We start from the raw sequence: 14,876 nt of genomic DNA, 5'->3' as shown, positions 1-14,876 counted from the left end.
GAAAGTATATTTTTCAAAATTTGACGCTTACAAGATGAACTTTCTAGAAAAAATGCGGAATCTTCGCATGTTTTTTTTGTTTTGTTTCTAGATACAATTTTAATAATATCCCTCTCAGTACCTTAATTGTTTGCAAATTTGCTTCATGGCTTAAACAAGCACATGCTCCAGAGTTTTTATGCTTTCAAGCATTTGATTAGTTGTGGATTTATGCTCCAATATTTTCATTGTTTCCATCGCTATCAAAGGGAGCAGGGAATAAATCAGATATTGAAGGAATGGAAAAATAGTGGGATGTGCTTTGCACTCGATATACGCGTCATCGACTTCGGAGGAATCTTCAGACATACCATTTTATTCCAAAGAGAAAATATTTCCGTTGAATATTGAGAAGCAATTAACCCTAAGAAGTTTTTATGAAACCCTTTTGCATTTTAGTTAACACTGTAGAAATCAACTTCAGAGTTTCCAGAACATTTATTTTTGTTTTCGAAACATCTTAAGGTAATCGGAATCAAGAAAAACAATGATTACCCAACCTTTCTTTGTGCATCGTTCTTTAAATGGCTGGATAATTGTAAGATTCAAAAGTTGAAGAAAGCTGGAAAAATTCCACTTGCAAATTTTACAATTTAAACTCACATATTTATTTTAAGCACCCTTCCCGTGCTTTGCCTATACCACCACCGATCTGATCTTGACTCAGGGGGTAAATCCCCTCTCACAGACAAGAAGACAATAAGATAGAAAGAATGCCAGAAAAGCTACAAACAAGTCTCATCTTTCTTCTCTTTTTTTAAGAAGAAGAAGGAAAAAAAGAAAAATCAGAAAAAAATTGTTTGGGCTTCAATAGAGGGAAAAAAATGATTTACATGTCCTAGAAAAACGTATGAAACGGTATTTTCTTTAATAGGATAGCCTAAAATCCAGAATAATTTAACATAATTGGTATAGGCAATTTTCACGGACCAGAAAAAAATGACGCAGGAAGCTGGATAACGTACCAAACGGAAAAAGTAAAACCGAGCTCCACTGTATATATATTTTTTTTTCACCTGAAAAAAAGCAATACAAGTGTCCACCAACGTATAATGTAAAATGTATCAGTTGAGTAAATATTTGTTGAGAGAGTGAGTTCGAATATCATCTTAGATTAACTATGTAAACTCAAAAATAAGAACACACCCAATTCCCCCCCTCCCCATCATAAACTGTAATTTTCTTTGTAGCCTTACGAAGGGTGGGACCTATTTCTATACACTTTGAAAACAAATTTGCTATCTCTCATTTTTTTCCCCTCTTCATATTTGGGTTGATATGTTTTAATCCTACACAACTCAACGCAAAGATTTTTCTTTTTTAGAAAAGAAAGTAGGCGCGCCTGGTAATTGATTATAATGATACGATAGACGCTGTAAAAGAAAATGTCTTAATTTTCTACCAGACCCCCTGCGTGGTTCATTTCTTTGAGTGCTAACTGCTGCTTTCTTCGCCTCCATGTTTGGCCACTGTAATTTAATCCTCACTCCTTTTTATAAAATAATAATACTAATAGAATCGAAAACAAAATGCAAAAAGTTATAATATATATAAATTACAAACGCCTTCAGAAAGTCACGTCAGAAAGTCACTACACCCCTTTTTTTCGCTTTTACTGTTACTGCAGATATGTAATTAACCCTTTGACGCAAATAGAACACTGGTGTCTCCTTTTTCCTGACGCTCTAATTGCAAGCAAATATATATTTTGGTATTTTTTAATTATGAAAAGCAGTCTAATAGTTACTAAAATAATCTGTTAGATGATCAGAATTATATCTGTACTAAAATATTAAGCCCTGAAAATGGAGTTTTTTGAAAAAAAATTTCATTAATTTTCTAAAATGTATTAATAATTGATTTTGTAAATTAAAGAAATTTCTATGATGAATAACTGTTTCTGATAGATTTAAGTAACTACAAATAAATGCAAATTTTAAAGAAATTTTAAACTATTGATTGAAAAAGCAGGTTATGTTTGAAAGATTTTATTTTTGAAGTTGAAAAAAAAAAATATTGGTGTTCCTTATTGTATTTCATACCATTAATTATTTAAATGCTTTAATATAATTTTTTCTCTTATTTTGAGCTAAATTAATAAGAAAAAATGAAAAAAGCATAAAAAATATGTTTATTGAAAATCCTGTAAAAAAATTTAAATAAAAATTATGTTAATTTAGAAACTTCTTGAATAAATATTTTTCTGATTTTTCCAATTCCTAAATGTAACTTTTATTTCATATTGGAAATTTTAAAACTTATTAACACTTAACTTGTTTATATTTATACTCCTTCGTAATAATTCTTTTCGTTTTTAACAAAATGTATCTATCATTTAAAAATTTTAGCATCCATTTAATTCGATATTGTTACACCTGAAGGGTGACATAAATTTCGATCAGTGAGAACTGCCTTTGACTTGAATCTCAATCAGTGAGAACTGCCTTGTGAGAGAGGCGGAGCAGTGGAAAAGAGCCCTAAGACAAGTAGAAAGACTTTTTCTAGAACTGTTTTTCAGGTGTGGCAACTGCGGCTGGGAGAGATGGATTGTTTGAACAAAGAATGTGTGGGTGATATTCTTTTGTAGTTTTTCACGAGGATTAGGGGGCTTGCCCCCCTAATTCCTTCAGAGAGAGTTTTTTTGTCCTGGCCTGAATGTGGTAGGCAAGAAAATAATTTCTACTCAGGGGCAAGGAATTTTCCTTGTGTTTTAATTCCATATTCATCGTTGTGAAAGTTTAAAACCACGTTTACAGAATTGTAAAATTCTTTTCTTCAAGATGTGGTGTTTGCACCACTGTATTTAGTGTTGTTTGATTCCTCCAATAAATTATGTAAGTTGTCTATAATTTTGATTCTGTCTTTCTTTCTAGAGCCATGTTATTTTTTCTAAAATATTCTCTTTCACTAGGATTCACTATTCTTTTTTAGCTTCCACTATATATCTTTTTTTAGATCACGCGCCGGTCTTATGCCCACGTGCCGGCAGTAATTATCTTATAGCTTAATTCATTTTTCTTGATTGAATTATTTCTTTTCAGTTACCTGCTTGATTTAGGTAAGAAAGTATGATATGAAATTTATAATATAGTGATTTATTTATCACTTAATTATTAACTCTCTCGAGTTAATCCCAGCTTGTATCTTGGATACATCATGTGTAAACGCACATGCTTCCCTTATATTTTATCTATGTAAATTTATCTCAACAAGTAATATCATGTGGTGCCGTTTTGGTTTTCGAACCTGGTTTAATTTCTCAGTGAATCTTAGGATTTTGGCATTAAACTTAAATTTAATTCATGGCTGAATTCATATTTATAATCAATATTTTATTAATCATTTATTTTTCTCACTCTCTTCATTGTTTTTGTGATGTAAATAATGCTGACAATTTTTAAATAATTGTCAAGGTTTTAATTTTGTATACATTATTTATTTTAAATATGAGATCTTATGTATTTTATCGATACAATGAAAATGAATGAATACAAATATAGGAAATAATATGTCTCATACAAAATTAATAAGTATCAGTTGATTTTAAATTTTTAACAGTGTATACTTATATTTAAGTAATTTGTTTTATATGTGTGTATTGTATGTAATTAAAAATTAATATGGCTAAAAATATGTATTCTCTAGCCAGCTCTTTGCAAATCTTTACCGGTACTATAGATGAAAATTTGAATTTCTTTTTGAATAATCTTGAACAAATTGCTGATTTAGAGAAGTGGGACATCAGGAAAAAAGCTTTAATCTTAAAATTAAATCTGTCAGGTAACGCGTTAAAAGTAATAAGCGAGGCTAAAATCAACCCAGATGACGAGTACAATGAATTAGTTAAACTATTGAAAGAAAAATTTTCAAAAAAAACTAACTTTGCTGAATCACAGAGTAAATTTAACTCATTGAGTCAAAAACCTAATCAATCTATTAGAGATTTAATTGAGGAAGTGGATAGGACTACGAATGAATACTTGGAGATAAACAGGGATAGTAATAGTGAGACTTTAAATCTGGCTCTTAAAATGAAATCTCAAAAACTTCTGGATAGCATGAGACCCGATATTAGAGTAGAGGTGATGAAGAGAGGTGCTACTAATTTTCAAGAAATAGGTAAAATTGCAAAGGATGTTGAAAATGCTCTAAATTTAAATGATCATCATCTTAATAATCTGACAAAATCGACTGAAATAGAGTTGATGCTCAAAAGCCAAATTGAAAGTAATAAGAGAATTGAGGAATTAACAAAAAAAATTGAGAATTTATCTAATGTAAAAGCTGTAAATAATATTGCTCAATCAAATGCATCTAACTCACAGAGTATTTCTTGACACATTTGTTGCAAAAGACACCTTACGACTGACTGTTGGTATTACCCAACCAATGTAAATAGAAATAATAACAGGAAGTTTAAACCGTATGATAGAACAAATTTTCGAAGAGGATTTGGTAGAAATTTTAGGAATAGGGGCAATCATAGTAATAATAACAGACGAGGTAATTTAAACTAGTCAATGGTTCTTGTAGTAATTGGAAGAAATTAATGTCTGCAAGAACCAATTCTAATGTTAATGTATTAATTGATCAAAAAAAAATTTGTAAACAAAACACAAATAAGCAAAATTCAAATCAAAAATTTTGTGACAAAAAAAATAAAGGTAAAAGAGATGCTGAAATTCAATGTGAAAATTATAATTTTAATGTTAATCAAAATAAAGATAATTCAGAACAAAATCAAATAATAAATGAACAGATTAGTAACAGTAATCAAGTGAATAGAAAGAAGGAAGAATTAATGATAAATTGTGATAAAGAAAATAATGAGGAAATTAATATACCTAATAAGCATTTAATGACCTGTAATGATGAAAAGAATACGGACTCTCTTCCTATCATAATTTTAAAATTTAATGATTTATCTATACCTGCTTTATTGGACACTGGTGCAAATCTCAGTCTAATTGATCCCTCAACTGTAAATACAATAAAAGAAAAAACTAAAGTCAACTACTTATCTAGATCTGTTCGAATACACACATTGGACAATAATACTGTACCATACATGACAGCTATATCTTCCAAATTTAAAATCAAGTCTAAATGGTTTAATAATACATTTTTTGTGACTCAAAATTCTTGGCGTTACAAATATAAGATTATATTGGGATATGATTTTATCCAACATAATAAAATTATCTTGGACATACCCAATAAAAAGTTGATCATGGGACACGAATCTTTTGATTTTTTTGAAGATACTCCTTGTGTTATAAATAATATTATTAATAATGTACAAATCACTAAAGATATATTTGCTTATGCACCTGAGAAGATCATTATTGAACCTAATGTTCAAACATTAATAAAACTTAGTTTATCTCAGGGTATTGAAAATTGTAAACAAATTTTATTTCATCCAAATGTAAATAAGCTTAAATATACTATTCAGGAATCTATTAATGTAGTTAATGATAAAGACTTTGCAACTATTATTGAGAATAATACTGATAGAAAAATAATTGTAAACAAAGGTACTAAAATTGGAAAAGTATACAAAATTAAAGATGAGGATATAATTAGACCTACTGAAGGGAAACAACTCCAAATTAATAATTTAAACTTGGAAGAAATTCATGAACTAAGAAAAAAAGAAATTCAGGCTAATGATTTTGATGTAAAACATTTAAATGAGGAAGATGCAAATAAGATACTTAAAATTTTAATGAATAATTCTGAGGTGTTTTCTAAATCTTATGCTACTTTAGGTTCCACGAATGCTGTGGTACCTGAATTTAAATTGTTACATCAATTTCCCATTCAAACTAAACCGTATCCCATTCCCAACATTGCCAAAAGTTTTGCTAAAAGGGAAATTCAAAATTTATTAGATGCAGGCATAATTGAACCATCATCTTCGAGCTACTGCTTTCCTGTAATTTTTGTAAAAAAGAAACCTTATGTAAATGACCCTAATGTTCAAAAATTTCGCATGGTAATTGATTATCGTTTATTGAACTCTGTAACTGAGACATTTAAAATCTGCTTACCTAAGATTAATGACATCTTACATAGTATTTCTGGTAAAGCTCTATATACTGTTCTGGATTTAAAAAGTGCATTCTTTCAATTGCAACTGCAAGAGCAAGATAGGTCCAAACTTGCATTTTGTTGTGAGATTGGTAACTTTCAACCTACTCGATTACCATTTGGTTCCCGAAACAGTACATCCTATTTTCATAATCTTATATCTAAGTGCTTAGATGACATTAAAGGATCCAATGTTCAATTTTTTCTAGATGACATTGTAATTGCTGCTAATTCCATAGAGGAAATGATAGGATTATTAGTAAAAGTTTTTGATAGACTAAAAAAATTCAACTTAACGTTAGATCCAGCTAAAATTCAGATATGCAAATCTGAAATTACATATTTAGGTTTTAATCTTAATGCTAATGGTTTTTCACCAGCTCCTGATAATGTAAAAAAAATAGTTAACTTTCCTGTACCGAAAGATGTTAAACAGGTCCAAACATTTTTGGGCATGGTTAATTACTTTAGGCATTTAATTTATAACTTTTCTGAGATTGTTAAACCCATTGTAAACCTAACTAAGAAAAATGTTGAGTATAATTGGAGTAAAGAATGTCAAACAGCTTTTGAATTCATATCAGAGCAGTTATTACTTAAACCTACTATCAAAAATATAATTGAAGATGAAAAATTCTATCTTGTAACTGATGCTTCTAATAGTTCATTATGTGGCATTTTATTGCAAAAGATCAATAATAAATTTGTACCTATTGAATTTTACTCCAGACAATTAACTTATGCAGAATCAAAATACCCATCCATTAGGCGAGAGCTTTTAGCTATTGTTGATTCAGTCAAACACTTTCATCAACATTTTTATGGAAAAGAATTCATAATTTTAACTGATGCTAAGGCATTAACATTTCATATTAAGTTGGAGAAACAACCCGAAATTGTAAGCAGGTGGTTAATGTATCTTGAGGAATTCAATTATCAAATTAAACATATAGAAGGCTTAAAAAATCCTGCTGATTATCTTTCTCGAGTGCCCATTACTAAAACTGTAGTGAATAATCTTAATATATTTGAGGTAAATGATAATCTTAAAATTGAGAATATAATTAAATGTCAACAAAATTGTAAAAAGACTAAGGAAATTTTAGAAAAACTTAAAATCAATGATAAATTCACAACTAAAAAATTTTTTTTGAATGATAGTGGTGTACTCATGATAAGAATTAAACCTCCTAAGCATCCTCATAAAACTATTAATAGGATATTTGTACCCATATCTCTTAGAGGTGAAATACTTAAAGCAGCTCATGCCACCCATTTTGGTATTTTTAAAACATACAATTTAATGAAGAGAAACTATTCTTGGTATGGTATGTTAGCTGATACTCAAAATTTTATTGAGGCATGTGATGCTTGTCTTGCAAATAAACCTAAAGCAAACAATACAGAAACAAAATTTATTGAAAAAAGTAATCTCAGTGTTGGACAAATCTTGTCTATTGATGTTGTTGGAAAACTACCTAGGTCCCTTGACAACAAAAATTTCATATTGACTATCATTGACAATTATTCTCGATATTTAGAAGCTATACCCTTAACCAATGTAAAATCATCTAATATAATTTCTTGTTTAAATAATTATTTTTCTAAATTTGGATTAGCTCAGGGAATCATTAGTGATAATGGTACCAATTTTACTTCTAATGAGTTTGAAATTTTTTTGAAAACCTTAAATATTGAGCATAGAAAGACTTCATATTATTACCCAAAATCCAATGGATTAGTGGAAAGATCTCACAGAATTTTAAAGGAAGCAATTGCTTCAATGTGTAACAATACTTGGGAATGGACTGAAAAGTTGTTGTTTTTCAAACTGCACTATAATAATTCAGTGAATGTGGTCACAGGATATACTCCTGCGGAATTATTTTTTGGTAGAAACCTAAACCTGCCATTAAATGTAAATGTTAATGTTGTAAATGAAGACACCCCTTCCAACTACATCAAAAAATTAAAAGAACATATATCAGAAACTAGAGAAATTGTAAGTCTAAATGAGAATAAGTATTTCGAACAACATAAGAAATATATTAAGGGTAGACCTACTCCTAAATTTGAATGTGACGACACAATTTATTTAAAAATAAATTCTAGTGTTAACTCTCTTGAACCCAAATATGAAGGTCCATTTAGGATAACAAAAAAGTTTAGAAATAACAATTACTTAATTCACATCAAGGATGGACAAAGAGACATGTTCAAAAAATTCCATGTAAGCAAGCTTTTCAAAAAGGAAGTGCTAAGAAATAATTTGGAAGATGATATAAATAGAGAAGAACATGACATTAGCATTGAATACTAATGTGTAAAAGTGAATTAAGAGGAGTAATTTAGACTTATTAAATGTTAATGATTAGTTGATTTTGATGATTACAACTTGCAATTTAAATTTATAAAACTCAAATGGATAAATTTTTTAAACTTGAAATTGTGATGTTTTTTGAATAGCATTTTTTTTTAAATTTTAGTGGCCATAAAATTGTATTTAGTGCTATGTGGCTGGTCCAAATTTCACTGAATAGAGAATAATCCTGTTCAAAAATATTAAATTCTTTCATGGTTATTTTCTTATAGCCATATTCAATTTTATATCCATTTATTAGTGTTTTATTTATCCCTGTGATAGCAAATTCTTTTGTAATTATGGTGTCAACTACATTTATTTAATATCCTGCTATGTAAATCTTAGAAAAAGAGAGTATATATAAAAAAATATGTGATAATGAAGGGAAATGAAACAACTTATAGATAATGATGTAAAAGTGTTCTTTAAAATTTTGTTAACACACTGTGCAGCAACAACTAACAATAGATTTTCCATTATTCTCTGGTAGTGAAGTGTATATGTTTTTTAGAGAAGTGAAAATATTTTGAACTGTATATATATTTTTTAAAGAGAGTGAGGGAAATAAATAATAATAATTTTTTATATAAAAGACAGAAGCAACTTACAATGACTGTATATGTGTATATTTATTCCAGGAATATTATAACTTGTTGAAACATTGGTTGACAAGTATTTTGAGGTTAGATGTTTACTTTAATGTATTATGAATTACTCCAGATTTCAACTTATATCTATTATTGGAAGAACACAATTTTTTTTTAAACTTTTTTTTTCTTCTAAGAAGGAGAAATGTTACACCTGAAGGGTGACATAAATTTCGATCAGTGAGAACTGCCTTTGACTTGAATCTCAATCAGTGAGAACTGCCTTGTGAGAGAGGCGGAGCAGTGGAAAAGAGCCCTAAGACAAGTAGAAAGACTTTTTCTAGAACTGTTTTTCAGGTGTGGCAACTGCGGCTGGGAGAGATGGATTGTTTGAACAAAGAATGTGTGGGTGATATTCTTTTGTAGTTTTTCACGAGGATTAGGGGGCTTGCCCCCCTAATTCCTTCAGAGAGAGTTTTTTTGTCCTGGCCTGAATGTGGTAGGCAAGAAAATAATTTCTACTCAGGGGCAAGGAATTTTCCTTGTGTTTTAATTCCATATTCATCGTTGTGAAAGTTTAAAACCACGTTTACAGAATTGTAAAATTCTTTTCTTCAAGATGTGGTGTTTGCACCACTGTATTTAGTGTTGTTTGATTCCTCCAATAAATTATGTAAGTTGTCTATAATTTTGATTCTGTCTTTCTTTCTAGAGCCATGTTATTTTTTCTAAAATATTCTCTTTCACTAGGATTCACTATTCTTTTTTAGCTTCCACTATATATCTTTTTTTAGATCACGCGCCGGTCTTATGCCCACGTGCCGGCAGTAATTATCTTATAGCTTAATTCATTTTTCTTGATTGAATTATTTCTTTTCAGTTACCTGCTTGATTTAGGTAAGAAAGTATGATATGAAATTTATAATATAGTGATTTATTTATCACTTAATTATTAACTCTCTCGAGTTAATCCCAGCTTGTATCTTGGATACATCATGTGTAAACGCACATGCTTCCCTTATATTTTATCTATGTAAATTTATCTCAACAAGTAATATCAGATATGTTAGAAAGTTATTAGCAGACACAAATGGACGATGATTTTTGGAGTTTCGTATTTCAACTGGAAAACTTAGAACGAATACCCTATAACGCCTCACTGTAAAACAAACCCCTAATGAAGATGTCACTCCAACAGAAGTGACTGGATGCCCGCCCAATTAAGGCATGAACACGTATATGTGATTTGGCCCTACCCCTGTTCGGGAACAGACGGGGGGAGGGGGGAATCATGCTTTTACAGATGTAAAGCATTTAGTTACTGTTTAGTAGTTTTTCTTCTTCCTCAATTCTTGTAAAGTTTTTAAGTACGAAATTTTTTATTTGTTTTACGAATAAAATCACTGTTATTTCAATTTCTTAATAATATATGTTCTATGTTTTGTTCTAATAAAAAATCCACATTAGTTATGGAGTTATGAAACATCAATTTTTGTTCCACCTCTTATTTTGAAGCTTATAATTTTTTCCTCATTTAATATTTATTTTGAGTGACTTAGCACAAAATTACCAGTCATTTACATAAACCAATTGAAATAATTACAAGGTACATCAAGGGACTAAGTTCATCAAAAATTTCGATAATGATTTTGGTTTCTGAAATAAAATTAAGAAACAAAACATTTTTAAATTACACGTTTTGATTGAAACGTAATTTTTAAAAAAGATCTTATTAATTTCAAATTCGACGTTTAGGCTACCGTAATATTTTAATATGTGATTTACGACAATATCCTGGCCATTAATGATGTAAGTATATGTATTGAACACGATAATATCGTGATCATTAATTATAAATATAATTATCGAATACGATAATATCGTGATTAACCTGTTGCATAACTTATCAAAAAAATAATAGCGTAAATATTGTGCGTAATGCTAATATTTTAATATAATGTTATTGTGAGGATGATAAATTTTGTTTGGTTAAAGAAATATTGGCCCATGTAAAATAATATAAATGGGTGGAATTTAAAAAAAATATTATTCAGATATATTGTTCAATATCGATGCTTTTGGCGTGCATTGCAATATTTAAATTTGTATTTTTAGATCAAATGATTAACGTATAACGTTGGCGATAATTCGGAAAGGCTGTTACCAATACATGTTCCCTGTTACTGATAAGTGCCGAAAGAACCTTTTTTATTTTTTTAAATTATTAGTTTAGTGACTTTTAAAAATTGATTAATGGATTTACTTTTTAATATTAGGGGAAAGATAGGAATATTTGATGTACCATTTGTTTTGCGTTCTTTAATCCAAATCTTCACGAGAGAAGGTTCGATTTTTTACCGCACTAGTAAATGCCATTTTTGTGGTTTGTCAAGTGGTAACGTTAGTTCTTTTAGACCACCGGCATATCAAATGATAGGTTGTCAATAGGTACAGAAAACAGAGTGAGATGTCTGCAAACAACAACCTGTTTAGAACATATCTTTTCTTTCGTTCGTGTTCGATTCTTCTTTTCCATTGCCAGCGGCTACGCCTTTGTTTTAAGTGTCTGTTTCACATTATATCTCTCCCTCTCGATGTGCCCCCCCCTTATTTCATAAAAATAAACATATCTATAATAATAAGAGAATTTGATTTTCTCCAGTTGTTCCTCAATACTACTACAGAGATAAGATTTTGATTAAAAAATATTAAAAATAAGTATAAAATATATCCTTTCAGAATAAAGTAAGCTGAGTTAAGTTTTTTTCTATGAATTGATATTGGATCTGAATGATTTAAAAATCTGTGATGTTGTTCATCACATATTATTTCGCTCTACCTCACTTATTTTTTGCCTCTTATTCATTTTTGCACTTTTACTTTCGGTTTTTTTTTAAATTTTATTTATTCATTTTAATTATGATTTGAACCAATATATTAATATATAGTATTTTTCCCCCTAAGCGAGCTATAAGTTAATCGTCTGATTTTGTACTAAGCTCTAAACACTCCCAGAACCTTTTAGATGTAAACATAATAGAATTTTCTTCATGAGATTGTTCCAGTTAATAGTTTTCGAGAAGTATCGTAAGTTTATCTATAAATAAGAATGAATTGTTGGTTTGGAAATAGAGATTAGATTACAACATTTTTGATAAGATCAGAACACAATTGAAAACTATGTTCGAAATTAATTTTAATATTCGCTTTTTATATTTGATTTAAATTGAACAATATTTTTCGCGAAAAGAAGATTCTAAATTTGAATTCTTAATCTATCTGATTTTCAATTAATGAAATGTGCTGTTATTCGGAATAACGCTAAAATTAAAGTTATGTTGAAATCTTTTTCCTATTACTCTTGGGTGACGAACTATTAATTTCGGGTCTGTTCTTCCTGTTGAGAGATAAAAGAACAAAGCTGCGAATGGCCTCTGAATGGCCTCTGACTCAACGAATTCCTTGTCTTTAGGATTTGTGCTGCAATCTTTGCAATATAATCCATTGCTGGGAGCATATTTAAATCCCTAGAAATTAAAAAGGTGGAAGATTTTTGAATTTTTCATTTAATCTTCATTTTTCATATTTTTAAATGTTATTTAATGCCTATCAATTTACTGAAAATAGGGTTATTTCAAATAAATAGACGTTTTATGATTTTAGATGACACTTTATTTCTCACTTTACGTTGACGGTTTCTATAGTTCACATTCGGTTTTGTTTCTTCAGAGAAGGATTGATAGTATTGGGCTAGCAGTGTTGTAGCCATGAAGATTGCAATACGTAAATTCGGGTTGTCCCGCATTTTATTTAGAGATTCTGAAAGGTAATTGGTTGCAAGATATTTCTCGTCAGCCGAAAAGGGAACATCTCAATTTGTATTAACATATGGCTCCATAAAGACTCCAGGGAATTTTTGGGATTGCATTAATAAGTACATTTCCATAAATTATTACCCAATAACTTAAGAAAAATTGGAATTTTAACTTTTTATGGCTCTTTGTGAAAGAACGATTTCTATGTCTTAAAATTACTATGCGAAATCTATTTTAAGCTATGAAACGCTTCAGTAATATAATATATCAAAATTTATTGACATCATAATATTAATATTAATTGGCACAAACACAATTCATTGGGCCGGGATAGCCTGGTCGGTAGGACGCTGGGCCCATATCCAAGAGGTCGTGGGTTCGATCCTCGCCGGCCGAAGACTCCCCGTGTGGTAAATGGTGACTGATGCACGTTAAATCTGTCAAGTCTCAAAGTCCTCCATGTTCCCACAACAAATCAATACCTCTGGGGGTACTGATCCAGGAGTTTCCTTGTCTTCTGGATTGGTTCAAAATTACAAGGCTACGGAGTTGAACGTAAGTAGTCGTAAACCCATGAAATTGGGTCGGCTGTTCAACGACGGTTATAAAATAAAATAAAAAATACAATTGACTGAAACTAGATTTTTCCCCTTTCTGGTAAGATCCATTTTTCGTATAACTTCAGAAAAAAACTTACTCTGTAACTTCAGAAAAAAATTAGAATATTGATTTTTATGGCTCTTTGAGAAACAAAGATATCTATGTCTTAAATTTACTACGCAAAATATATTTTAAGTTATGAACTAATATAGAAAGACTTGAATTATATATATATATATATTAAAATTTGTTAACAAATGCGTAATAAGAATATTATTTAGCACAAATACAATTCATAGAAACTATATTTTTCTCCCTTCTGGTAAGATTCATTTTTCGTACAAAAACATAAAAATGTGGCCTTAATAGAAAATAATCAAATTATTATTAAACATCATTTAAATAAAATATTATCAAAATTGATTGTAGTCCCATTCAGTAAATGAAATTTTCTTACTTTATTCATCTTCACTTATTTAATGTTGAACGTGAAAATGAAAGAAGAAAAGAATATCATAATTTCTACTTGCCAGTTGAATTGCACGGATTTAATAAGCAGAAACTATATGAAATAATCAAATTATAATATATTTATAGTAGATCTAGTTATTAAATCTTTTCATTCCTTTGTGCAGTATTTGCATTTAGTGAAAAATAATAAAATAAAATACTAAAATTAAATTACTATAAAGTTAATAACGTTTTATGTTGCCTAGATATTTCCTCCTTAACAATTTATTTAATATAGTCGGTCGGTAAGTTGATGCTCACGTATATATAAAATGAAGTAAAACATTGATAAATAATCATCACCATGAAAATTTCATTTATTCATATGAAAGGAATTAACTTATTCGTGCTTATACTTCATTTCCAGATTAGATATAGATGCAAGAAACATTTTTTAATCAAAAAAGTATTAAATGAATAAAAGTATTAAATGAATGAAAGTGCATAATTGGAACTAAAAAATAGTAATTGAAAACTCGAGACCGAAACTTTGTTTTCCAATGTTATGTTCATTAAATAATATTGAATAAGAAATTGCTTTTTCTGTGTTATAAATTACCATTTAGAAGTCTAATTTTTTAAACTTTTTTTTAATACCTGTCTATGTAACGTAATTTTAGATAGAGAGATAAATAAATCTAAAATAAATAAAATTAATTGCCCCAATGCTTGATTCAAGAGTTTTCTTGTCTTCTGAGTTTGGTTCAAAGTTACAAGATTATGCAGTGGAATATTGATAGATGCAAACTCGGAGTCTGCTTTGCTGTTCAATGCCGATTATAAAATATAATTTTGCGGCATGGCCTCTTGTTTACTTGTATTGAAATATTAAATAGGGCTAAGTTTGAAAACCACAGCTTAATATAAAAT

This window comes from Parasteatoda tepidariorum, chromosome 3 (assembly GCF_982258835.1).
Source record: "Parasteatoda tepidariorum strain Cologne lab strain chromosome 3, Ptep-v5.0, whole genome shotgun sequence".
NCBI classification, from domain to species: Eukaryota; Metazoa; Arthropoda; class Arachnida; order Araneae; family Theridiidae; genus Parasteatoda; species Parasteatoda tepidariorum.
This window is presented reverse-complemented; position numbering follows the sequence as displayed.